The following is a 25,666-nucleotide window of genomic DNA, read 5'->3' as shown; positions in this document are numbered from 1 at the left end:
GTCTTTTCCTTTGAACCTGCTTTTCTCTCTGCCTGCAAGGCTCTTCCACTCACTCTTCACATATGTGTCTTTCATCACCCTTCTAGACGCAGCTCAGATGTCACCTCCTCAGAGAAAACTCCCCAAATCACTGTCTATCACATCACCCCACCTATTTCCTTCAGGTATTCTCCCCAGTGTAAATACAATAAGTTCTCTACATACGAACCTTCAAGTTGCAAACTTTCAAAGATGTGAACGTGCGTTCCATCAACATCAGGCATGAGTGACATTGCAGCTTGCCCTCCGTCTCCTATTGCTGACGATCCTTCAGCTCTACCATCTCCCACCTCCTCTCCCTCCTCCAGTCAGTAACTCTTCTTGCCTGTTCACTCGATGCCAGCCCCTGTACGCCAGCTGCTGTACTGTACTGTATGTCAGGGAAGGCTTCCTGGAGGAGATCCTCTTGCTATATTAGCATGCTTTTGAAATAAAACGATTTGCAAACTAGTATATATAGAATGGATAAACCACAAGGCCCTACTGTATAGCACAGGGAACTATATTCAGTAATCTGTGATAAACTGAAATGGAAAAGAACACGAAAAAGAATATATATATGTATAACTGAGTCACTTTGCTGTACAGCAGAAATTAACACAACATTGTAAATCAACTATACTTCAATAACATTTTTTTAAAAAAGACAACAACAAAAAAACCCCCAATAAATAGTAAGGACTGCAGGACACTGAGGAGATCTCATTATGCCTTTTCCAGGAGCTGTAGACAATGAAGAACTTGGAGAGTGAAAAAGCCAAGCCATATTAAGGTCATCTGCAAGACCTCAACCTTGGAAGATTCCTAAAGACGTGTTTGACATTTGTTTGGGAAAACGTAGCCTGTTGATGCTGGCATTTCCATACTGTAGAGAGGAATCAAAGGAGACACCCTTGTTTCACGTGTCCAAGGAATGAATATTCAAGCAAGATGGACAGTCAATCATAGAAATCAAGAATACTAGCCCATGCCCAAATCCTCCAGCCATGAGATCACTGTTCACAGGTAGAGGCAGAAAGATCATTACTGCCTGAGAAATGAAAGATGGAGATGTGATTGGAAATGTCACGCCTTGGGTGCATGAGCATTATTCCAATAATCAATCACCCAAATTGAATTGCTTATTTGTACATCTGATTGTCTTTGCATTATTTAGAAGCTATTTAATGACAGCCAGCCTGACAGCATGCATCTAACACATGCCAGATAGATTTAGGAGACTCGGAAACATTTCTTTCTAATTGTTTGGACAGGCATATTGATTGCTGTTTCCTCTTTCAGGGTTCTCTAAAGCACATTACACCCTTTATATGTTTGATGCACATACACAGGTGAGCAAACACATGTAGAGAATAAACGACGCCCAATGCAAAGGTGAACCTGCAGAAGGCATTGCCCCTAAACGGGCAATGGTGTATCTAGAGCCAAGAAGGCAGGTGACAAGGCCTTAATTTCAGTGTGAGTACTAGGCCCAGATTCCAGCCCAGGGACTGAGGAGAATTCTCCAAGATGGGGAAGAGTCTAACAACCACTTTGCATGTTCTCCAGCTCTAGAAAGCAGGGCAGCATTCTCAGAGAAGCTGTGTTCCAGTGTGTTCTCTCTGACACTCCCCCAGGAAAGCTGAAGGAACCTGCCCAGAGTTGGGGCAGGGGGTGAGACTGGTTTTTGTTTTGTTTTGTGTTTTAATTTCTGCAGAACAGCTGATGAGGTCTGAAAGCCCCTGCCCTTTGGTCTGTGTCTGTGACTGGGAGACAGACAGAGCGCAGTGGACTGTGAGATTAAGAAACCCTGTTCATCTTCTTTATCCGTTCATCTGTTGATGGACACGTAGCTTGCTTTCATGTCCTGGCTACTGTAAATAGAGCTTCAATGAACATTGTGGTACATGACTCTTTTTGAATTATGGTTTTCTCAGGGTATATGCCCAGTAGTGGGATTGCTGGGTTGTATGGTAGTTCTATTTTTAGTTTTTTAAGGAACCTCCACACTGTTCTCCATAGTGGCTGTATCAATTTACATTCCCACCAACAATGCAAGAGGGTTCCCTTTTCTCCACACCCTCTCCAGCATTTATTGTTTCTAGAGTTTTTGATGATGGCCAAGAATGGGATTCTTTTCTTTCCTTTCATTTCATTTTCAGATATTTCATTGTTAGTGTATAGAAATGCAACTGATTTCTGTATATTGATTTTGTATCTTGCAACTTTACTGAATTTGTTGATAAGCTCTAACAGTTTTTTGGTGGAGTCTTTGGGATTTTTTATATATAAGATGATATATACAATGGAATATTACTCAGCCATAAAAAGAAACGAAACTGAGTTATTTGTAGTGAGGCGGATGGACATAGAGTCTGTCATCCAGAGTGAAGTAAGTCAGAAAGAGAAAAACAAATATCGTATGCCAACACATATATATGGAATCTAAAAAAAAAAAAAAAGGTTCTGAAGAACCTAGGGGCAGGACAGGGATAAAGATGCAGACGTAGAGAATGGACTTGAGGACACGGGGAGAGGAAAGGGTAAGCTGGGACGAAATGAGAGAGTGGCATGGACATATATACACTATCGAATTTAAAATAGATAGCTAGTGGGAAGCAGCCGCATAGCACAGGGAGATCAGCTCGGTGCTTTGTGACCACCTAGAGGGGTGGGATAGGGAGCGTGGGAGAGAGATGCAAGAGGGAAGAGATATGGGGATATATGTATATGTATAGCTGATTCACTTTGTTATACAGCAAAAACTAACACTGTAAAGCAATTATACTACAGTAAAGATGTTGAAAAAAAAAAAAAGAAAAGAAACTCTGTTCATCCTGTCTTCACCTCGCACTGGCGTTTCCACAGTGCAGCTTTATTACACTGCCGGGTTTCCCTGAATGTTAAATATAAGAAATTAAAAGTAAGGACACATATCCTGATAGATGATGGCTTTTTGAGCTTATGTCTATATCTTGGAAAACATTTTTTTAAAAAAAACTTTGATGTGCTCTGTACTCTTCTTCATTAGAAATGATTCTTTTTTTTCTTCCCTCTCCCTGTCAAAGTTTATTTTTCTGCCTTCTATTCTAGCCCTGCCTGCAGAGAGGGTAATTTGCATGACAAATGAATGCCTTGATGGTGAACTCCTGGAAGGCTGAGCTTTAGTCTAGGGGAACCACCTCTGCCTCAGGGATTCTGAGCCCCCCAACACAGGCCCCAACTCTTAGCATCCCTATGTATTTACACTGGAAGGCCAATGTGTTAACATCTTAGTCCCCTATGTGTTAACAGAGGAAGGCCTTCTGCTCAAAGCAAGAGAAACATGGAGAGACTCCCAGCTAACAAGTAGCTTTTGCGGAATGACATTTTGATAAGTAAATTAATCTGAAAGGCACTGACTCCATTCTCTGGGCGTTTCCAAGGTAAAGCTCAGAATAGGAGAGTGACAGCCATTTTTCAAGTCAGGAGGAGGTCCTCTGACAACAGTCACTGACATTTGGATGCGCTCGCGGGACTCCTTGGTGTCAGGCCCACCGGCGGCTAAACCAGAATGTAAACCCGGTGTGCCACAGATGCTGCCCGCCATCACCCTTTGAGGTCTCAACCCCCATGAGCTCCCCTAGGAGCACTACATGAGGGGATGGGCAAGAGCAAGATGAAAAGGCATGTGGTCCATGCCCTCTCCGCGCTTATGATTTAGGAGGGAGCAGACAGTAGGGCAAAGCCTGCAATGGTAAGAGTTAATGCTGAACTAGCAGAGGACAGATAGATCAGCTTTGAATGGGGAACTGGTGTTGAAGGGTTAGAAGACATGACACCTGTGAAGGTTTTGAAGAAGGACTAGGAGCCTTTCCGTAAGAGAACAGCTGGAAAATGAAAGAGCTAGTACCATCCAATCATTGATTCCTGGGTAAGCTGGTCCTTCTGGATCCCTCCCTCAGGCGTCAACTTAATGAGCCTGTTTGAGTGAATCTCTAATGGCACCCACATGCTCTTTGCCAGTGTATCCCAGTCAGAAGACTCTTCAGCCTCCAAGAAAGGAGAGAGGATGCCCTGGCCAGGCAGGGTCTGGAATATATTGGGAAGGGTAGGGCCTGTAGGCACTCTGTCCCCGGGACAGCTGCCTGCCTGTGCACCCTCTCCACAAAGCTTTCTGTTCACAGTCCACACAGCTCGGAGGTAGAGGAAGAGAATGGGGTGAGGGTTGCTCGCTGGGGTGTCAAAGAGGGAATGAAAGAACCACGCTTCTCACCACGAACAAAGAGCTCTTTTTCCTACAGCCTCTGCAAACCCAGAGAGGGCAACAGTCCCCTCAGCCTACAAGTGGGATTGTTTGTTATCGGAAAAACCTCCCCAGGCTCCCAGGAAGATGTCAGCTGCTTGCCAAGATCTTCACAAAGTCAAAGGTCTTTAAATATCAGCCGGGCATCCAAGCATCCAAAGCCCCAAGTCCCTCTTCACCTCCACCCACCTTCCCACTCCCATCTCTTCCATCCTGTCCTCCTCAGCCCTGTTTATTTTTAGTGACAATAAACCCAGCTCCTAATCTTGACAGTTGATCTCACTGAGTAAATTTAATTAACTACATCTTTACCTCCACTCCCCTGGGCCTTGGCAGGAGGGAGCCCTTTGTCTTACAGATGACTGGCCTGATGGAGAGGGAGAAGGAAGGGGAAAAGGTAATGACACCAGAGCCAGCAACCACCCGCCTTTCCTCCCTTCCTTGAAAGACATCAGTTAATGATGTGATTCTGAGTTGTCAAAGTCGCTGTAGATGGTGGGATTGGGGACCTGGAGGATGGGGATGGCAGGGACGAAGAAGGAGGGTCTAAGCCTGACTTCGGCCAAGTGAGGGATGAAATGCAGTTCCCGGAACAGGTGTGCGTGTCCGTGTGTGTGCATGTGTGCGTGTGCGTGCACACGCTGGTGTCTTTGGCACGGGACTAACCACTAGAGGTCTATTGCTGGTACTGTTCGTGGCCTCCTGCCAGGGAAATACACGGGAAAGGGGCAAAGCAGTTTGTTTTTTCCTCCTGTATCTCCCCATCTTTGTATTTACTAAACGCTGATTATTAATATTAGAAATGGAACACTGCCACAAGAAGCCATTTGCAGTTAATAAGGCTGTCACTGCTGCCCGGGGAGTTATAGAAGGCCAGGGAAGCCACGTGGGTACCCCTTAATAGCCGTGTAAACGAAGTGGGTCAGGAAAGCAAGATGCAGCCTGCCCCGGTGAGGTGGGTCGGTTCTGTCCCTGGTTCCGGGCACAGCAGCCAGGGCCCCCCTCTCCCCACTGGGACTGGGGTCATGCCTGGGTGTGCACAGCTGCTGGGGCGCAGGCCAATTGTGTGTAAGGAACTTGGGGAGCAGCCTCCCAGCCGCAGCTGTGAAAACATTGGCTGGGCCTCCAGGGAGATCTATCCCAGGATGGGGGGAGTGCCCGGCCCGCAGGCCTGGCCCCTCCGCGCCCATGCAGGTGTCGAGTCTCAGGGCATTGTTTCCCCACTTCACCCTGAGGCGCGAACTGCCTTGGGATGGAGAGATTGGCCCATGTGAAATGACTGGGGGCAGGTCTTTGAAATCTGGGGGCTGCCTTGACACTTGGAGGGAAAAAGATTCTGAGGCCAGCCCCTGATCGGTTCACTTGCTTATTTCAGGAGGACGAGAGCAAGGAGATGCGGTGAATACCCACCTGGTGTGGGTCCTGGGGAAAGAGGCTCTCTGCCCCTGCTGATGGAAAGAGAAAAGGAGACCAGGCTCCAGGTGTCTGTTTCTCCCCTGGATCGGGGACAGGTGTGACTGAGGAACAGCACCTACTTTCCCCTGATGCCTAAATGAGATACACTCTCTTCCTCAAAACCAAGAATAATAACCACCAAATAATAAGCAGCCTCTGTGTTGGTGAGTGGAAGGGGTGATATACTTGAGGGATTTTTTCCAATCACTGCTCAGAGCTTAATGCATCTCACAAGCTTAGGAAGACTGGACGAAATGATGACCAAGAGCAACTGGGTGCATTTAACAACGTTACAAAATTGTGTTTGCACGGACTGACAGACTTAGAGAATGAACTTATGGTTACCTGGTGGAGAAAGGGTGGAGGGAAGGGATAGTTAGGGAGTTTGGGATTGACATGTACACACTGCTGTATTTAAAAAGGATAACCAACAAGGACCTACTGTATAGCACAGGGAACTCTGCTCAATGTTATGTGGCAGCCTGGATGGGAGGGAAGTCTGGAGGAGAATGGATACATGTATATGTATGGCTGAGTCGCTCTGCTGTGCACCTGAAACTGTCACAACATTGTTAATTGGCTATACTCCAACATAAAATAAACAGTGAAAAAAAACTTGTGTTTGCAGTGGAAGTGTGTGTGTCTCTGTGTGTGTCACCCTAGCGACCGGACAGTTTATTTGTTGATCTTTGTGTGTGTTTAGCTAGTGTGTCTGTGTGTCTGTTTCCAGGCAGGCCCTCAGGCATGTGTATAAACACACCTGGGTGTCAGTGCTCGTGTGCTTTGAGTGCACTGGGCGCGGAGAGCAGCTGATACCCTCCTCATCCTATTTCTCTAGTCCACGCCCTCTCCCACTCAGACAAAAGGACAGCCTGAAATCTGTGGCGGAATCTATCAGGAGTCATGCATAGCTGAAGAACTATGCAAGATGAGGAGGAAAAAGGGGAATCAGATTTAAGGAATGTGAGTGAAATCAGCATAATCCTGACAACAACAGCACTTGGAAATCATCAGGGAAACCGGAAGTTCCAAGGTTCTTTCTCTCATTAGAGACATAGTCTCTCAAACGTAGGGAAGGAGTTCACAACTCCTGTTGTGAGGAGTACAGAAAACAAGGCATGTTAACAGTTGTGAACAGCGCCTGGCACACATGAAATTCTTCATAAATATTAGTTATTGTGGTGATCATCTCTAGCAAAGGTGAAAGGTACCCAGGAAGGAATGATCAGGCTTCCCTTGAACACTTAAGTGAGTGGAACAAGGGCAGATGGGAATGTTTTCATGCAGAAAGTCTATGCCCTGCATAAACAACAGAAACAGAGCACCCTTCTTTGAGGAGAAAGAGTCTACCATGCTCCATATGTCAGACAAAGGAAAATGCATGTGGCCATAACCAGATGAAATGTTCTTTCCCATGCTCTTTCAGCTGAAGACAGTCCCTACCATTCTAATATCTATTTGTGCCAACATTTACTATGAGGAAGCTTGAAGAGGGTCTTCAGCAGGGAAAAAGCAGGTGAACAGTGACCTTCAGAGTTCAAATATCTCCTTTCAAAATGACCTCTACTTGAGTCGCAAGTTGGACACTGGAAAGGGGGTCCCTGGCCATTTGAGAATCTGAAGACTACAGTTGGGGACATCCCTGGTGGTCCAGTGGTTAAGACTCTACACCTCCACCGCAGCAGGCGTGGGTTCAATCCCTGATCAGGTAACTAAGATCCCACATGCAGTGCTGCGTGGCCAAAAAGGAAAAAAAAAAAAAAAAAAAAAAAGAATAAGACTACAATTGGAGAGATGGCAGCCTGAGCTTTAAGTGGTGGTGCCAATAGCAGACTAGTTCAATATCTGCTGGGGCTCACCAACCAATCAAAATGTGTTATAGTGGGCCAAGAGAAAAGGAGAGGGCTGTCTACACTCGTCCAAATAGCTCACTTGACTGATGTGCCTTAGTTGCCTTCCTGAATTGACTTTCCTTTCCCAATGCACAAAATCTTTGTCTTCACAGGATGACATTGACCTGTCTGTCTTGCCAACCTGGAGAAGGCATGAAAAGGTTTTGTGCCAGGTAGATGCTGGAGAATAAAGACTGGGGAAGAGAGGCAGCCTTTCCTCCTCCTCCCCTGGATACTAAAGACATCCAAGCTGGTCATGGTACCCTGGGGACCAGCCAGGACCCATGGGCAATCTCAGTAAGTTCTATCTTATAAGGAAGAAAAAAAAATCCATATTTCAGTAAGTTTTCAAAATGAGCAAACAAAATCTTTGGACAATCAGAAGAGAAAGCCATGTTCTTCGGTTTTGTAACAAATTTTCCCAGTTGGCATCCAGGGCTTGGGAAAGAAACCATCATAGTTTCTTGGAGTAAGGGACCACAAATGACAGAAGTTACAGAGTCCTCTTGAATCTGTACTTCTGCCAGGTTTTAAGAGCCTAAACTCCTAGACCATGAACATCAGCGTCATAGGCTATTGGCCACATGCCTCACTATGGTGATGGGATATGGGAGAGATCTTCCCTCAATGTCTCAGCGTTTGTGCAGGGTTGAACCTGGAGGTGACTGTCCCTTCTAAGGTACATGTTACCTGGCTAGGGCTGCCAATAATCTCCACCTGGGACCTATCATAACTTCTATGACCAGGAAAGCCATAGTTACTGAGTTGGATCAGTCACCCCGGTTTCCGAGACATCCTCCCATTCCAGCCCCAATACAAAACCTCTAGATTGGAGGTTGGCCCCCTCTCAAGCAGAGAGCAACTAGAAGAATTATGATGCTCATTCGGGTTTAAACCTCACCCAACCATGGCCTTTGCTTTCCAAATGCAAACAATCCAAGGAAATGATTCTCAAACACATTCAACTGCAAAGCACCTTGAACGTGTTTTGGGGAACATTTTTAGACATTAACGTATTAAACTTGTAATAACCAAATAGGTATTTTTGCAGTAAATTAAATTATAACCCCCTTATACCAGATACTATCTTAAACAAACAGTAGAAGGTGCCATAGATTTAAGACAAAATGTGGGTACTTAAAATATTAGAAGAATTCTATCCAGTCAATTCATTTTTTCTTCTCCTTAGAAAGCACATGGGATTATTTCATGCTAGCTGGGGGGCTCCCCAGCCTGGCTCCTGGCATCCCAACACTTGCGTTCGGGGTTTGAGATTCACTATCCTAAGGTAACATACATAAATGCCAAGAACTAGATCATTATCAAGCGGAAAGCAAGGTCTTTCCAGGAAGACTCTGGCTCTGGAACTCAGAAACCATTCTGAAACCCTGAAGGAGTCATCCTTCCCCACGAAAGTTAAAAAATTGACAAAATATTGGTACAAGAAATGGGGACTGACAATTCCAAACAACAGACCATAAAAAGAAAAGAAAGTGATGGAAGGGCCCATTGAGTTGATTTAGTCTAGAATTGGGAAACTGACTTGAATTTGAGCCAACTCTATTGATTGGTAACCACCTTCGAGAGTTCTGAGCTAGAAAGATTCGAAAGCACAAAAACAAGCATTGACCTATAACTTCTATTCAGGCAAACCCTGATCTACCGCCAGCCCCTTATAGAAGAAATGAGGAGACTGAGCTCCAGAAAGAGATCAGACAATTTAGAGGCAGGGCAGCAACTCTGCCTTTTTGAATACTGATTTACACATTAGAATCCGATTCAAATCAATATGCGTTGTCACTATGCGTCCTGCAATATGCTGGCTCTAGGAATACACAAACTCCTCATATTAAATGACATATATCCTGAGTTCACCATTGTTTATGGTTAGAATGAGTTCTTCAACTATATGTTTCCATATCTGGTCATCATTTTAAATCTGGGCAACCAGAAGTGCATATAATGTTCAGAATAAATCCCGACTGCCTTGCCAACATGTATCTACTAATTTCCATTACAATACTCCCTCACTGCTGCAAATTCTCACTGTGTAAACTTCTAGTATATGGGATTTTAATTCTGTGTACTTTTTACCCATTAGAGAGAATTGCAGTTTGAGTATATAAAAGTCACAAGCCCTTCTGAGTTTTTAAATAAAAATGCACTGAATGCATTTTACATAGTAAAATGACATCTGATAACTTGGAAAGATGTCACAGTATATTACTGAGTGGGGTAAATAAAAGATTACCAAACAGTATATAAAACAAAATCAAGAAAATGATGATTGATAGGGCCTGGTGGCAGTATGGACCTTGTCCAGTGGAATGGACACCATACATGCTGATTGGTTGGGTACTGGTTTTGACTGAATGTCAAGCTGTTAAATATTTTGAATATCGCCTCTAAGAGTAGCAAAATAGACAATTATTAACCCCTCTAAATCTCATTTTTCTTATCTATAAGAGAACGGGGGAGAGAGCTATAATTTTACCTACTCTGGAAGCTATTACGCAGCTTAGAACTAATGTGTGTAAACTGCCCTGCATATGGTAGGCACACAATAAAAGACTATCAGTATATTAAAAAGCATACATTCTATAAGAATTCAGGCTACAAAGCATCATAGTTCCTTTCTATCATGTCGCGCCAAGCCATATGCCATGAATAGTATTAAGTGAAAATTCTAAGTTTCTTTTCTCTTTCATCCCATTTGCATGAGTCACACACTCTCATCAATCAATCACACAATGTACAGTCGTGCGCCCCCTCTCTCCCACAGCACTGGCCCAACCCAACACTTGGTTAAAAAACATAATAAGAATAATCAAGGTTCTGCAAAACTGAATGCACATGGAAAAAGGATTAGAAGGACATAAATGAATACCATTAAGTGTCTCTGAATGGTGGTAGTGCAAGCCATCTTTATCTTACAGCGTTTGTAGTCTATATTGATTTCCATGGAATGTGTATTGCAGTAGCTGCGAGAATAAATAAAACAATTTTTAAATAAAAGAGAAAATACTTTGAAAATTTCGATGTAGGACCAGGCCCGTAAAATAATGTCTCTTAGCCTGTATAATACCTTTAAATGGTTTTAAAAAATTACAAGCACCTTATTAAATTTGCAAAGAATGGAAGTCTTGAAAAGTTTCTAGGCAACAAAGTAGAGTAAAGGAAGACTGTCTTCTATTGTTAATAGTGTAAACTGTCACTGATTGTCTCTTTACTTAGTGCTCTTCACTTTATTGCTTTATTTTCAAGGAATGCAAACTATTTGTGTCCTGTTAATAGTTCACTCACAATTATAGGTCTCAAGCATTATTTCCTTGAAAAGGCCTTATGTCTTTAAACATAAATTACACTACCACAAATTCTCCTTATACAAGATTTTGTAGTAAAGATGGCATTTATGACCAAGAAGGCTGTACTATAAAAATTCTACTTCTCTGCATTTGTCTTTTTTGATCCTCAACAAACTTTATGAGGGTTTTGGACATAAAATAAAGTTAGATCTGTGTCTCTTATCATGTATCAACACTAATTATAAATAAATTTAAGATTTAATTATAATAGAACTATAAAAATTCTTTAAAAAAAAAGCATGGGTGATTACTTCTATGATCTTAAAAGGAGGTCATCAGAGGCTAACATCAAAAAACAAACAGGTGGTAGATTTTGGGACATATATTGATAAATCAAAACAGTGTAATGCAGCAATTATCACAACAGACAAAACTGAATGACCAGGGACAGTTTAGGGAGAATATTTGTTTGTATCAGATATGACTGACCAACTTAGTGTATAAAGTGATCTTCCAAATTAGTACTATGAATGAAAAATATTGCCTGCCACATCATTAAAGAAAGGATGTTGCAGCCATCAAGCCATCACATTACAGCTGCCCCCAAAGGTGTACCCTGAGGAGACTCAGGAAGGGAAAGCACAGGATACTGGCCCCGCTAACTGAGGTGCATATCAAAGGAATGATTTCAGTGAGCCCAGACTCTTCTTGCATCTTCCCATACATAGAAAAGCACTAATTTCATTAACTTGAGATGTCTGATTTCTTTTATTAACAATAATCTTTTGATGCCCCAACTACCTGGTCTTTGTTGTAAAAACTCCTGTATGTCCTGGTTCCGCCCCTGATTCTTTGGAGCAGTCCCTCAGAGCTATCTGAGATGCTGTGTCCTGGGCTTAAGTCCTCAGTTTTGTCCACTGAATAAAACATAATTCTCAGCTTTTAGGTTGTGCTTTTTTTTTTCAGTCGACAGTCCAAAAAATGTGGAGAGGGTGGACCTAAAGAAAGTGCAGTTCGGCAGATGGGAGGTGACATAAATGCAGAGCCACCTCCCCAAGTGGCCCACAGCACGTGAGTCTCTAGACTTCTATAGGATCCAGCGGATTAGAGCAGCTCTGGTAAACGGGATTGGAACTATTTCTCTTCTAAGCGGAAAGAACCTATTAGTTTTAGTTAAATGGGAAAGAAATGTGACACTTCCTTGCGCCTGAATGTCTTTCAACAATCTTTTTCTTTGCCTACATTTTCTGAAAAACAAAAGATTGCCCTTTAAGAGAAAATGTCATTATATGCTCTTTCTAAGGGAATGTTGCTAAAGCATATTACACGTTTTGAAAAATAAAATAGAGCAAAAATGCAGAAAGATGATAGTGAGATTAAATGAGATGCGAAGTACTTGGGATGCTCCCAGAAAGACTCCTTGTGGGTCTCTGTGCTTGCTTCTCTCCTGCATGGAATACACCTCTTCCACACCTGTCCCAGGCTTGCTCCCTCATTTCATTCAAGTTTCAGGCCCAAAACCAGCTCTTCTAGAAAGGGCTTCCTTGACCACACTTATCTAAATAGCCGTACATCTCTTTCTGTCACTTTTCTGAGTTCCATTCTGCTTTATCTCTGGCTGAAATAATATTAAACATTTATTCACTGAAATATTTATTTCCCATCTGCTACACTGGTTTCTCCATTTCCATGAAGTCAGGGACTTTGTTTTATCTTTATTTTATCCTCAGGCCCTAGAGAGATGCCTGATAGACAGTAAACGATCAATAACACATTTGCTGATTGAATACATAGTAAATATTAAGTGATGTTCATGATCGTTAGAGGTGATAATGATCCATCTTTCTACTGGGGGCTCACACGATCAGTATTGACTTTGGCAGACAGTTGAGAGTAGAGGTCAAGAAGTAGAGTTGGGGGTCAGATATAGATATTTCCCCCAACTTATATACTGTGAAAAATCCAAACCTACAGGAAAGTTGGAAGAGTAGTACAATGAACATTCAAATGCCTTTTACCTAAATTCACCAATTCAATTAAAATTCTACCACATTTGCTTCCTGTCTTTCCACAAACATAAATGAGTGTGTATATGTATAGATAGATGCATATATAGATAATGCATGTACACACACTTTTTTGGCTGAACCATTTGAGAGGTAATTGTGGACATTATGACACTCAACTCCTAAATACTTCAGCAAGTATCTCATAAGAACAAGAATATTTTCTTATAAAACCACAATACAGCACTTGGGAAAATATAATGCTAATACTATATTATTGTCTCATAAACTGCTGGTACTCAAATCTCCCTGATTTTCCCAATGCTGTGCTTGATATACAAGATACTTTTAATCTAGGCTCAGTCCAGAGGCAGCACTGCATCTAGATGACGTGTTTCTGCATGCTCTTTCAATCTGGAGTACGAGCCCCAGTTGTTCATGACACTGACACTTTTCAAGAGCCTGTCCAGTTGTTTTGCTGAATGTCCCTCAGTCTGGACTGTCTGATTGTCTCCTCAGGCTTAGATTCAAGTTATGTACTTTGGCCCAAATATGGCAGAAGTGATGGTGTGTCCTTCTCCATGTGCTGGTTTTGACAACTGGCTCCACCATCTTATCTACCATGTGAGTTCTGGCAGTTTCCATTGCCTCTCTGAACCTTGATTTCCAAATTTACAAAAGGAGGATGACACTACTATCTCTCTTAGGAGATACTTAAATAAAAGAATGTATCAAACGCTTTTAGCACAGAGCCTGATTCTAGCTCTTTTACCAGCCATGTGACCTTGGACACAGTTCTTAGCCCCCCTGAACCTCCTTCCCTGTAGCATGAAATCAGTTAACTAACTCTGAGGGATTTCGTTAAGACTAACAGTTTACACATACGAAATATAATAAGCATCCCAAAAGCATTTTCAATTCTCACTGTTATTAATAAATGACATGTGAGGTCATAGAGTGATATCAGGACAGACTTTGAAGTCTAAAACTACTTGTTTCTTCTTCTCCACATCTTGGGAGAGCCTCGTAGGAACATGTGTCTTCCTTTCATAGCCCTTGCCTCTCTTCTCTTTCAGGTTAATGCTTACAATTTTGCTCTGATCATCACACAACCCATCCCTACTTTTCAAATTCGTAGCTAATAACCAGCCCAGCTTTCTGTAGTGAAATCCAGATGACTATATTTGATAAAACTGAGTATAAATAGATAAGAAATTGAGTCCACATTAGTCCCTTCTTGCCTTCTTTTATTTTGTTCACTTAATTAACGTAAAGCAGCTGGGTAAACACCCAAAGTACAATAAACCGAAGTACCTGTCATCTAGTTTAAATAGCATCATGCCCCTCGGAGTGAGTCCATAAGGCTGATATGATTTAATATCTTCATCAAGGGTCTGGTAAAGAATTAAGATCATGCCCATCAATCTTCCCAGGGATCAAGCAGCACTTATCTCTTCAAAACCTGACCTCACACCGCAGAGCCTGTGGTCATCAAGAGGGCACTGGGGGCCCCAGGAGAAGCCCTGATCCCTGTGTCTTCCCACAACATACTTCTCACCCCTCATTGTCTGACTGTGCCTTAGGTCTGACTGAGCCTTAGGTCTGACTGCACTCCTCTGTGGGCATGATTCTGCCCTCAGTCTCCAGCTCCATCTGCATCCAATCACCTCATGTTACCACCTCACTCCTCCATCTCCCACAGTGGTCCACTGAGCCAGTGACCTCTCAGTCCTGCCCTGCCTTTCAGGAGGAAGAATTAACCAACATCAGAGTCAAGCCAGATCCCTCTGCATGAAGTCCAAACCAGATGTCAGGCTCAATCCAATATCCAGCCCAACTGTTCCTTGGCACTGGATGGAGATGACAGTCATTTGATTTAATTTCTCTATTTTGACCCAATCTATGTCATCTTGTTTAGAGACACCTATAATGTCAACTATCATCTTTAAAAAGATGATACAGATATGCCCTTGATTCAGCTAGAGCTTTCAGTTTCATTTCTCCCCCAAATTTGCAGATACACTATTGTGAGATTTCAAGAGTACATGTCATTGGTAGCTGATTAGAAATATCTGTCCTTACAGGAATCCTCAGTAAAATAACTTCCCCTGTTTATTTCATGTATGGCCTTCTCTTTGGTTACTTAAACAAAGCTGAACTCCTTTCTAAAAGCAAATATTAAAAGAAAAAAATCTAGTCAGAGCCCTTTGGTTTTACCAGTGCTCTGTAATGAGCTACCCTCCATGCTAGGGACAGACATTTCATTAACTTTTCCTCTCTGGCTTTCCTTATACATGACTCTTGTGTCTCTTGTATTTAGAAAAATAATAAGAACTTTTTCTGGCTCCTCCCACCTCACAGGCTAGAACCAACATTTCACAAGCCAGTGTCTGATAAACAATAGGGAATGCTATAAACAACATGAATCTGATAGGAAGACTAGAGAATAATAACAAAAAGTAATAAAAAATGTTGAGTTTCCATCAGAATAACTAAATCTAGGAAAGAAATACCACGAGCATAGAACAGGCAACTGGAAAATCTAATTTTAATAATCCCAAAGTCTATTTAATTCTGCCTTTTATGTGCTAAACATTTGCTAGGTACTAAAAGATAGATAAGTAAGACAGTTTTTACACACAGGTCAGGATAGGAGAGAGAGATGTTAAAATGTATAAAAAGTATGTTACCATAGTATTAATCATTGCTTTATTCAGCACTAGGGACCCAGAAAACTACTGAGCAGGGCATTCAAGGTTGAGTAGGAGTCTGTGATATGAATGTGATCAGGAAAGACCATCTGAATAGGAGGAAGCATGCTGTGGCCAGCTCATGGATTATATGCTGAGAAATGATGGGAGATGGGACCAGAATGAAAAGAACAAGCAATGTTGGGAAGGATAGATTGCACTAGGAATGTGAATCTGATTCATATACCCTATATCCAGCTGTACAAAACTACTGACCATCTGCTTAACATACCTGGCTTTTTCATGCATTTGTGTCTTTGCAATGCTGTTTCCTCTGCCTGGAATGGGCTCAGCCTATCTGTCCTGACAGCATTTTAATCTTCCTCCAAGACTTAATTCTAGCCTCTCCTTCTGGATGAGGGCTTCACTGAAGACTGTCCCATAGCCACCACCCTCCATGATGGTATGACAGTATAAAAGAGATTAAGATATATAGTTCAGGAGCAACTGTTACAAGCTAAAAGATAGCCAGATTTGAAATCTAATTATATTCCAGTAAACACTAGAGAATCAATCTAAAAGCTCTCAGAATTTATTAGAGTTCGGTAAATGGTAATAAGCAAGGTAAAATTGTGAAAAATGTGAAACAAATCAGATTTCCTATATGCCAACAATAATGATTTAAAAGATATAATGGAAGTAAAATTTTATTTATGGTGGTAAGCAAAAAATATCAATTACCTACAAAAAAGACCTAATAAGTTATGCAAGGACTCTATGTACAAGTAATAATAAAATTGGAAACAGATAAAAGATTTAAGTAAATGATATTTCTGGATGGGAAGACAGAATTTTTCCAATACGTTAACATTTCATAAAAGTAAGAAATAAGATGAATACAAATACCGTATGCTAACACATATATATGGAATTTAAGAAAAAAAAATGTCATGAAGAACCTAGGGGTAAGACAGGAATAAAGACACAGACCTACTACAGAATGGACTTGAGGATATGCGGAGGGGGAAGGGTAAACTGTGACAAAGAGAGAGAGTGGCATGGACATATATACACTACCAAACATGAAATAGATAGCTAGTGGGAAGCAGCCGCATAGCACAGGGAGATCAGCTCGGTGCTTTGTGACCACCTAGAAGGGTGGGATAGGGAGGGTGGGAGGGAGACGCAAGAGGGAGGAGGTATGGGGATATATATATAGGTATAGCTGATTCGCTTTGTTATACAGCAGAAACTAACACACCATTGTGAAGCAATTATACTCTAATAAAGATGTTAAAAAAAGAAACAATCTAAATCAAAATTTCATGCAGATAATTTGAATATTTGCCAAAGTTATTTTAAGATGTTCTAGAAACAAACAGAAAAGAACTAGCTATATTTGGGGGAGAAAATGAAGTATTCACTTGCCCTCACAAATACTAAAATATCTTATAAAGCTGTGGTCATTCAATAACCATGACATTGGCCAAACAACCAAGAAACAGCCCAGTGAAACTAAACTGATAGCCCTCAAATAAGTGAAAAGTTACTAATTGTTAAGGGGGGTGAAATAAGGCAATGGAAAAGGGTTTCATTAGTCAATAAAAGATGCAGCAAAAATATTAAACTATTTGAAAAACAAATGAAATCTTAGTATACACATTAAAATGAATTCTAGATGTATTAAAGAGTTAAAGGTAAAAACTATTAGAAGAAAACATAGATAAATATCTTAAAGCTCTCTGAAATGAGAAAAATATCTTTTAAACAAAAAAGCAATAGAAGACAAGACAGAAGAAATACTAATGAATGTAACTATATAAAAATGTAAGTTTGCTACATGAATTATGTTGAATTTTCGAACACAGAATTTGATTAAACTTATTCACTCCAAATCACTAAATCCTTGCCGATAATAAAATTCTGCGTATTACTTATTTCTTAGCTTTTCTCATTTGCTGAGAAAACCAAACTGAGAAAGAACTTTGGAAAATTGCGAGATGAAAAAAATACAGAGTGTAATTAAAACACTGCAAGGAAGAAAAGAATGTAAGTTTGCATACACCAAAAATAATAAGACAAAATGAAAACGGAAGTGAAAAATTGGATAGAAATATTTATAAAAAATTGAATAATAAAAGGTTAATGGCAAATATGTAATAGTTCTTAAAAAACAATAAGAAAATATTAAAGATAAAAATGGAAAGTAAAAAAAGATGAACGAGATAAAAATAAAATTTACAAAAGAAGAAATATAAGATTAATAGTGAGATTTTTTTAAAGCTTAAATATCACTAATAATAAAATAATTTTTTTAAAAGATGCCATTTTAACCTATGAAATTGGCAAACATTTTTTAAAATGATGATATTTAATGTTGACAGCACTAGTTAAGACAGACATGCTGGGGCTTCCCTGGTGGCACAGTGGTTAAGAATCCGCAGGGGACATGGTTTTGAGCCCTGGTCCAGGAAGATCCCACATGCCATGGAGCAACTAAGCCCATGCACCACAACTACTGAGCCTGTGCTCTAGAGCTCGCAAGCCACAACTACTGAGCCCGCATGCCACAACTACTGAAGCCCGCGTGCCTAGAGCCCATGCTCTGCAACAAGGTAAGCCACCACAGTGAGAAGCCCGCGCACCGCTACAAAGAGTGGCCGCCACTCACCGCAACTAGAGAAAGCCTGCATGCAGCAATGAAGACCCAATGCAGCCAAAAATAAATAAATATTTTTTAAAAAAAAAAAGATAGACATGTTAATACACAACTGCTGGGAATGTGAAAGGATACAAACTTCGTAGAAACCAATTTACAATATGCATAAAGACATTAAAACTATAACAAAATTCTAGTTTTAAGGTAGTGCAGAAAAGGCATTTTGCCTTTTAGTCTCTAAAAAATAACCACAAAACTGCATGAAGAAAATGTAACAGGACCAAAACCTCCATTTTCCATGAAACTGGGGAACATCTTTAAATATGAGCATGATACATAAAATCAAACTGCAGATGGAAAAATACTAAGTGATTAGCAGAGTTTAAGGAAGTCAAAGCTAAGTGGATGGAGAATTCCTATGGAAAGCAAAAGTCCAGATTTCTTGTGCTTTTCTGCTCTGTTACTTTTTGTGTGACAATTCAATCTTCCAGCTTGTTTCATGGTCACAAGATAATTGCCCAAGCACCAGCCATTACATCTGTGTTCCAAGCAAGAAGAAGGAGGAAAGGAGGAAAGTCAAAATCCACCTATATGTCAGTTCCTTTTAAAGAGCTTTTCCTTTTAAATAATTGCCACATGCAAATCATCAACTACCCTATCTATAAGGGAGGAAGCAAAGCATGGTGTTTTAACTGGAAACACCATCCCCTATTATATAGGGGCCTGCTGCTAAGCAAGAAAGGGAGAATAAATTTAGACAAGAAAACTCGCCTCAGAAGTAAAATTGAATAATAGGTAAAAATGAAGAATCAAAAGACAGCAACACATGCATATTATTTAGAAATATTGAAGCAAAAAGCAAAAGAAACAATAACAAAATTTGAAAGGTTTTGTCTTTGGAGGGAGAAACAACAGAAAAAGGAGGGAACCAGAGGGCCGATATTGTCTTTTTATTATAACCCTTTTAGCACTATTTGCCTTTTTATACTATGTACTCCCACTCGTTTATTAAAATAAAATATAATTTTAAAATTCAGCTTCAAAAAGATCACTTCACAGCAAATGCAAAGGTGCTCAATCTCATTAGTAACCAAATTAAAAGACAAGTTAAAAGAACAATGAGATATCACTTTCACTCATCAGTTTATAAAATATTAAAATAGTAATGATAGCAAGTATTGGCTCAGGTGTACAGAAACAGGTCCTCAAATACTGTTGATGGAAGTGTAAATTGGTACAACATTTTTAGCGATAAGTTTGGCAGCTTCTATTAAAATTTAAAATATGCATATCCTTCAACCCAGAAATTTCACTTCTAGGTACCTACCTTAGAAAAATGCTTGTCATCAGTGCAAAATGGGACAGACAAGGATTTGTGTTGCATAATTATAGTGGGAAATATTTAAAAACATCATCCATGTCCATCAATAAGAAAATAGCTTGATAAACTATGGTCTATTTATACCACAGAACTCAATGTACTATTTTTTCAAAGGAGGTATGCCTTACCTGTTTTGTCCCAGAAAGAACTCCTACATGTAACATTAAATGAAAAAAGCAAGCTGTGAAATAGGTAGAGTTTAACAGATTTAGTATTTACACTTCTGTTAAAGTTTGGAAGGATAGTCTTTAAATTGAACATAGCAGTTTCCTCTATGGAGAGGAATCTGATTAGAGAAAAAAGGGAAGAAATGTAAAATAGAGGCTTAATCTAGTAATACAACTTTATTCTTAAAATATCTTATATTTATGAACATATTAAAAACAACATCAGAGAAATAATCTCCTGCAAAAAAAAGCCCCTTAATATTAAAGAATGTGTAGACTCCAAAACCATGACTGGATGGAGTTCTGTGTGTCTGTGGTTCCTGTTTCTGGGAACTCTTCCTCCACCCGGAACACTAAGTTTGTCTTAAGGAGGTCATGGGTGTTATTCACTGAAACAATCTAAGGTGGTAATGAGAACAACCTATTTTTCACTTTACCTATTTTTGAAATGTTTGTTTTAATTAGGTGATTAGCCAGCTTCGTTAAGGATGCAATTACAGACATAAATTATCCTTTGAAAGCACTACTTGGAAAGGAACCTACAAATGTAAACAATACCAAACATAAAAAACAAAACCAATTCAAACTCAACTGTGCAGTTATTTTAAGAACAAGATGTATTCAGTCAAATGCAAGAGCAGCTAACCCTTTATTTAACTGAATTCCACCTCTCTCTTTTTTCCAGCCCAGTTGGTACTTGACTCTAGAAATAGCGATTATTACACCTGGACAAGTTGTGCTGTCAACATGTACATTGGGGTCCTGATTCGCAGCCTGCGTTTCAGGCATGCAAGACTGCTCTTATATCACCAGGGTGTTGTTGCTTTGCTCCATTACAATTAGTTAAATTCAGAGTACATTTAACAGCAGACACAGAAGCTGCCCTAAATCTTCAGAAGATACAGAGGACTGCCATTGTTGGAGTAGAAACCAACAACCTTGGCCAGTGGTAGGTGGTTAAAGTGAGAAATCTCCTTTTTCCTTCCATCCAGCACAAGGCTCCCAGTCAGGAGGGAAAGAACAGCATTCATTACCCATGCAAAGTACAAGAGCCGGGTAAATTTCAGGAGGTCAGAATATAATTATATGGTCAGGAACTTCCCTCCTCCGACCCTTGGGGGAATAAAACACCCCACTCATACTATGCCATATCAAATATTTGAAATATCTTGGACAGAATCCAGGAGTCAGTTTAAGATCCTCTTTATTCTCTCTTTCAGAGCTAGTAAGGAAATTTCATGAGATGAGCCTGATGTGTGAGGAATTCTACAGCAAGTTATCTGCACCGTTTGCATATCGGACCGGAGTTACGTTTTGCTACCTATGCAGAGTTTGCGGATGACAGAAAAGTAACTGCTCCCTTTTTAATAAAATGCTCATCCATTGCAAACTGCCCCCAAAACATCACAAGAGGAAAAAAATAACAACCTTCCCATATATATTGTCCTTGGCAACAAGTTCAGGTGCTCAAAATTAATTTTGCAAATAATTGCACCTTCTAAATGGCTTCTCTGTAAACTAAGAGGTAGAACCTCCAGCATAAAGCAAAGAAAACTCCTAGGTGAGCAATAAAGAGGGCCTATGGGTACCTTCCTGATAATAACACGGCCCAGCTTTGCTACTAGTTCGGTGTATTTATTCTATGAGGGTTTTGTAATAGGGAAGAACAAACCTGAATCTGTACTGAATATGTTTCTTTTAACTTTAGCCTTTGTATCTATTGCTTTTGCTACAAGTTAAGAATGTTGCCTGTAGCCTGAAATATACAGGATAGCCCATTCCCAAAACTCTGACCTTTGAAGGTATAACACTTTTCCATTCATATAGAGATAAAAAGTTGCAAAAGAGACAATAACATTTGTCTTGTTGGAGGTTTATAGGAACATTGTGACCGGATTTACATGGACAGCTGCAAGAACAAATGATTCTGGCACCAAGAAGTCTGCAGGAACCAAACACAACCCACCCACCACCCTTTTTAAAATTATTTATTTAGGGGTTTCCCTGGTGGCGCAGTGGTTGAGAGTCCGCCTGCCGATGCAGGGGACGCGGATTCGTGCCCCGGTCCGGGAAGATGCCGCGGAGCGGCTGGGCCCGTGAGCCATGGCCGCTGGGCCTGCGCGTCCGAAGCCTGTGCTCCGCAACGGGATAGGCCGCAGCAGTGAGAGGCCCGCGTACCACAAAAAAAAAAAAAATATATATATATATATTTATTTGGCTGTGGGGGGTCTTAGTTGCTGCGTGAAGGAGTCTTAACCACTGGACCACCAGGGAAGTCCCCCACTCCCCCTTTTTTTTTTTTTTTTTTTTTGCGGTACGCGGGCCTCTCACTGCTGTGGCCTCTCCCGTTGCGGAGCACAGGCTCCGGACGCGCAGGCCCAGCGGCCATGGCTCACGGGCCCAGCCGCTCCGCGGCATGTGGGATCTTCCTGGACCGGGGCACGAACCCGTGTCCCCTGCATCGGCAGGCGGACCCCCAACCACTGCACCACCAGGGAAGCCCCCCCACTCCCCTTTTAAGTACAAAAGAAGCCTGAATTCTAACTGGGGAAGATGGTTCTTTGCGACACAATTTCTCAGGCCTACATTTTTGGTCTTCTCCAAGAGAAGTAACATTTATGTCTCACTTTTTTTTAAAGCATGTGGTCGTGTTTTATGTATTTAATCACTGCAACAAGCACTATGAGGTACTGGTGACAGGAGGGGCCACTGAGTCCCAGAGCCAGCCAGTCTGCAAGAGGCAGAGACAGGATACAAAACCCAGACTTCAGAGACTCAGCCAGAATCTCACTTACCTGAGTCTGGTCGCAAATGTCACGGTGCCTTGCGTGAGCAGAGTGCCCTGCACGTTTACATCTAGTCAGGAGAGCCGGGGAGAAGCTACCACTGAGTTGAGGGTGGGAGGCTAGAGATACCGGAAACGCTTCTACTTCCGGGTACACTCTACCCACCCCGTGGCTATGGCCCTCCCCTTCTCAATGCTCCGGGAGTTCTTTGCAACTCCAAACCAACACTTTTCCCTCAGCCTTCAAAGCCAGTTCAGGTAACTCCCTGTCCCTGCAGTTTTCCTCATCCCACCATTTTGGATTCAGCTCTTCCTCAACTCTCCCATAGCTTTTTGTGTATATGGCTATTATGCCTCAGCCTACCCTCTGCTTACCCCCTGTTATGGTCAGCCGTGAATGTGTCTGCATCCCCTCGACGCATTCCCCACTAAGTGTTAAACCTCTTAAGAAAAGGACCAAGTCCTTCCAGTTTTTCCCACGTGGCATGTTTCACAGGACTAAGCAAGATGATTTGCACACATTGGGTCCTTAATCCATGTTGAAGTTCAGTGAACTGAATTGCATCCAATCAGAAGGAAACTTAGATAATAACACAGTTTTATGTGTTATGTAATACTTAGAAAACAAGCTGTGTACACACTCTGAAAAATATTTTGCATGTCATATATGATTTAAACTTCACAACTACGTTGTAACATAAATAGTAGATTGCATTATTTTGCTGTATAGATAATTTATAGATAAACATACCAGAACTCGAAGAATTTAAGCCCCTGGCCACTGAGTGACCGAGTGATTGCAGCCAGATTCAAATCCAAGTCTCTGAACTCTTAAGCCAAGGCTCTTTCTTCCTAGCTGTACTTAGATCCTTCAAGGAAGCAGATACTTTGTCTTTGGCCTTCTTCCCAGACTGCCCCCTTGTACGTTCCCTCAGCGCATGGTCTCCCATGGACACGCCCAGACAAAATGTGCAGCATCCTCTCCCCCTGCCCCACCTCTCTCTGCTTCCTGGGTACCTTTCCAGGACACCAGCAGCCCACTCACTCGGGATCCAGTCCATCCTGCTGATGTTATTCATTCTGGGGAGAAAAAAAGAATAGTATATATAAAATATATTGTGGATAACATCTTTTTCTCTCCTTCATATCACAATCTCAGGATAGAAATACTGCCTTGTGCATTTCTGGGGGTTCCCAGATTTTACCATCTTGCCAGTTCCTCTAACCTTCTGATCTCTCTCTGATCTCTTCCTGATCAGGCTGGAAAGGAAACCTACCTCCCATGTATAGACCTGGGGTTAGCAGAGGGGCAGCATTCTTGTTCATTCTGCCCAGCTGGGGTCTACAAAGCTAGATCGTGCCAGGATGCCCGGGCACCAGAAGAAGCAGGAATGGCGGGTGCTGCCAACATGGCTGTTGTTTTGGCGGGAGGTGCCTCTTGTACTCTGGCTCTTCTTTCAAACAGAAAACTTGTTCTTGATGTAATTACAGCGATAACGCTGTGTAGCATGGCAGATCGTCCCCAGCCTGCTACTTAGCTGCTGCTTCTGCCTGCACCACCCCTTCTGCTGCTCCAGCCTTCCCCAAAGGCCAGAGGGCATAATATGTGGCTTTTCTACCCCCTCACAGAGCACAGGAAATCACCTTTGACCCAGCTCTTGGTCAGCCTGGTCCTCTGTGGCTGCTTCTCCATCAAACCTCAAATTCTGCTGGGCTCCAGAAATTCCCCACTTATGTGGAACACTTTCCCACAGAGGTTCGGGATGGGACATCAGGCTGAGAAAGAGGGTCCACAATCTCTCTTTCATCTGACTGCCTCCGTAAGAGCCATATTAGTTCCTTCCTGCAAGTCCACACTGATGAACTGTGGGATATTGTGCAAAGAATGATTCCACCCTGACCCTGGCACCAACCACAATGTGAATTTGGGCAAGTGGCTGCTTCTCTGGGCCTCAGTTCTCCCATCTGTAAAATCAGAGGTTTGGAATAACCGACCTCCTCAGATCCCAGCCAGCCCCAACCTGCAGTTTGAAGTCATACTTTTTTTCTTTGCTCCCTTGGTTGCCCACATGTTAAATGGGAATACGACTATCTGCCTACTTTATTCCCTAGGATATTTGTGAGGATAAGCTATGACAGACATAAAAGCCATTGTGGGGCGAGGGGAGTGATTGCATCAAAAAGCTAGAAAAGCTCTTTTCATTAGTTCCAGCAGCCAGGGATGCCACCGTCACTAGCCTTGCCTCAAAGTTAAAAGCTCTAGGCTGCTTTTAGAGAACAAATCGGGCCCTCTTTGGTATCCCTCTTTATCTGGATCACTTCTTACCCATCAAAGTGAATCCCTACTGAGAAGCAAGTTGTGTTCAGGCAGAGTCCTAAAAAATCACATGGTTGAGAGGTCTCCAACACCATCCAGACCTCTTAGTGCTATAGACAAGTCTCTCTTCCAAAATATTCAGCCTCAGTTTGCATACCTCCAATGGTGGGGAACTCACTACTTCGCAAGGTAGCCCATCCAACAGTTGGGTAACTCAAATTATTAGTACATCTTCCTTCAATTGCACTAAAATCTACGTTTCTGAAATGTCTAAGCATTGGTAATAACCGTGCCCTTTGTAGCTGCACAGACTGTTTAATCCCACCAAGCTCTCTACTCTGACCCATACAACCTACTATATGTGGTCCTTCCCGCTCCTGGTCTTTTTGCCCCCAGTTACTGTTGGGCTCACCACTGCATCTGGGGGCAGTCCTCCATATCTTGCTCGGTTATATCTCTTGTAAAATGAATCAAGAGCTGGTTTGGGTCTGACTAGCATGGGACTGTATGTCATCCCTCACACTCTAAACACCATTAAGAGATGTAGGGGAGACATATTCAGAAATAACACTTCAAAGCTTTTGATCAATTAATAGAGCAATTTTATATCAGTTACCTCACTTAATCCTCACCTCTGTCCTATTAGATAAGTATTATTAACACCATTAATCACTTTAAAAAAGAATCAGGGAGGTGAAGTATCCTC

The 25,666-nt window shown here is 41.7% G+C and overlaps 1 long non-coding RNA gene across 1 annotated transcript in view; it reads right to left on the bottom strand.

The window, feature by feature from the left end:
- LOC149750009 (uncharacterized) overlaps positions 1 to 23,124 on the bottom strand; it is a 445,365-nt gene extending 422,241 nt beyond the window's left edge. Inside the window, exon 1 of the long non-coding RNA XR_016392011.1 lies at positions 22,654 to 23,124. This is a non-coding gene — a long non-coding RNA (uncharacterized LOC149750009). The remainder of the gene's footprint in view (positions 1 to 22,653) is intronic.
- Positions 23,125 to 25,666: the final 2,542 nt, after the last annotated feature.

Source organism: Delphinapterus leucas, chromosome 2, assembly GCF_059928025.1.
Source record: "Delphinapterus leucas isolate spDelLeu-1000000601 "Yukka" chromosome 2, BTC_Dleu_Yukka2, whole genome shotgun sequence".
Classification (NCBI taxonomy): domain Eukaryota; kingdom Metazoa; phylum Chordata; class Mammalia; order Artiodactyla; family Monodontidae; genus Delphinapterus; species Delphinapterus leucas.
This window is presented reverse-complemented; position numbering and strand designations above follow the sequence as displayed.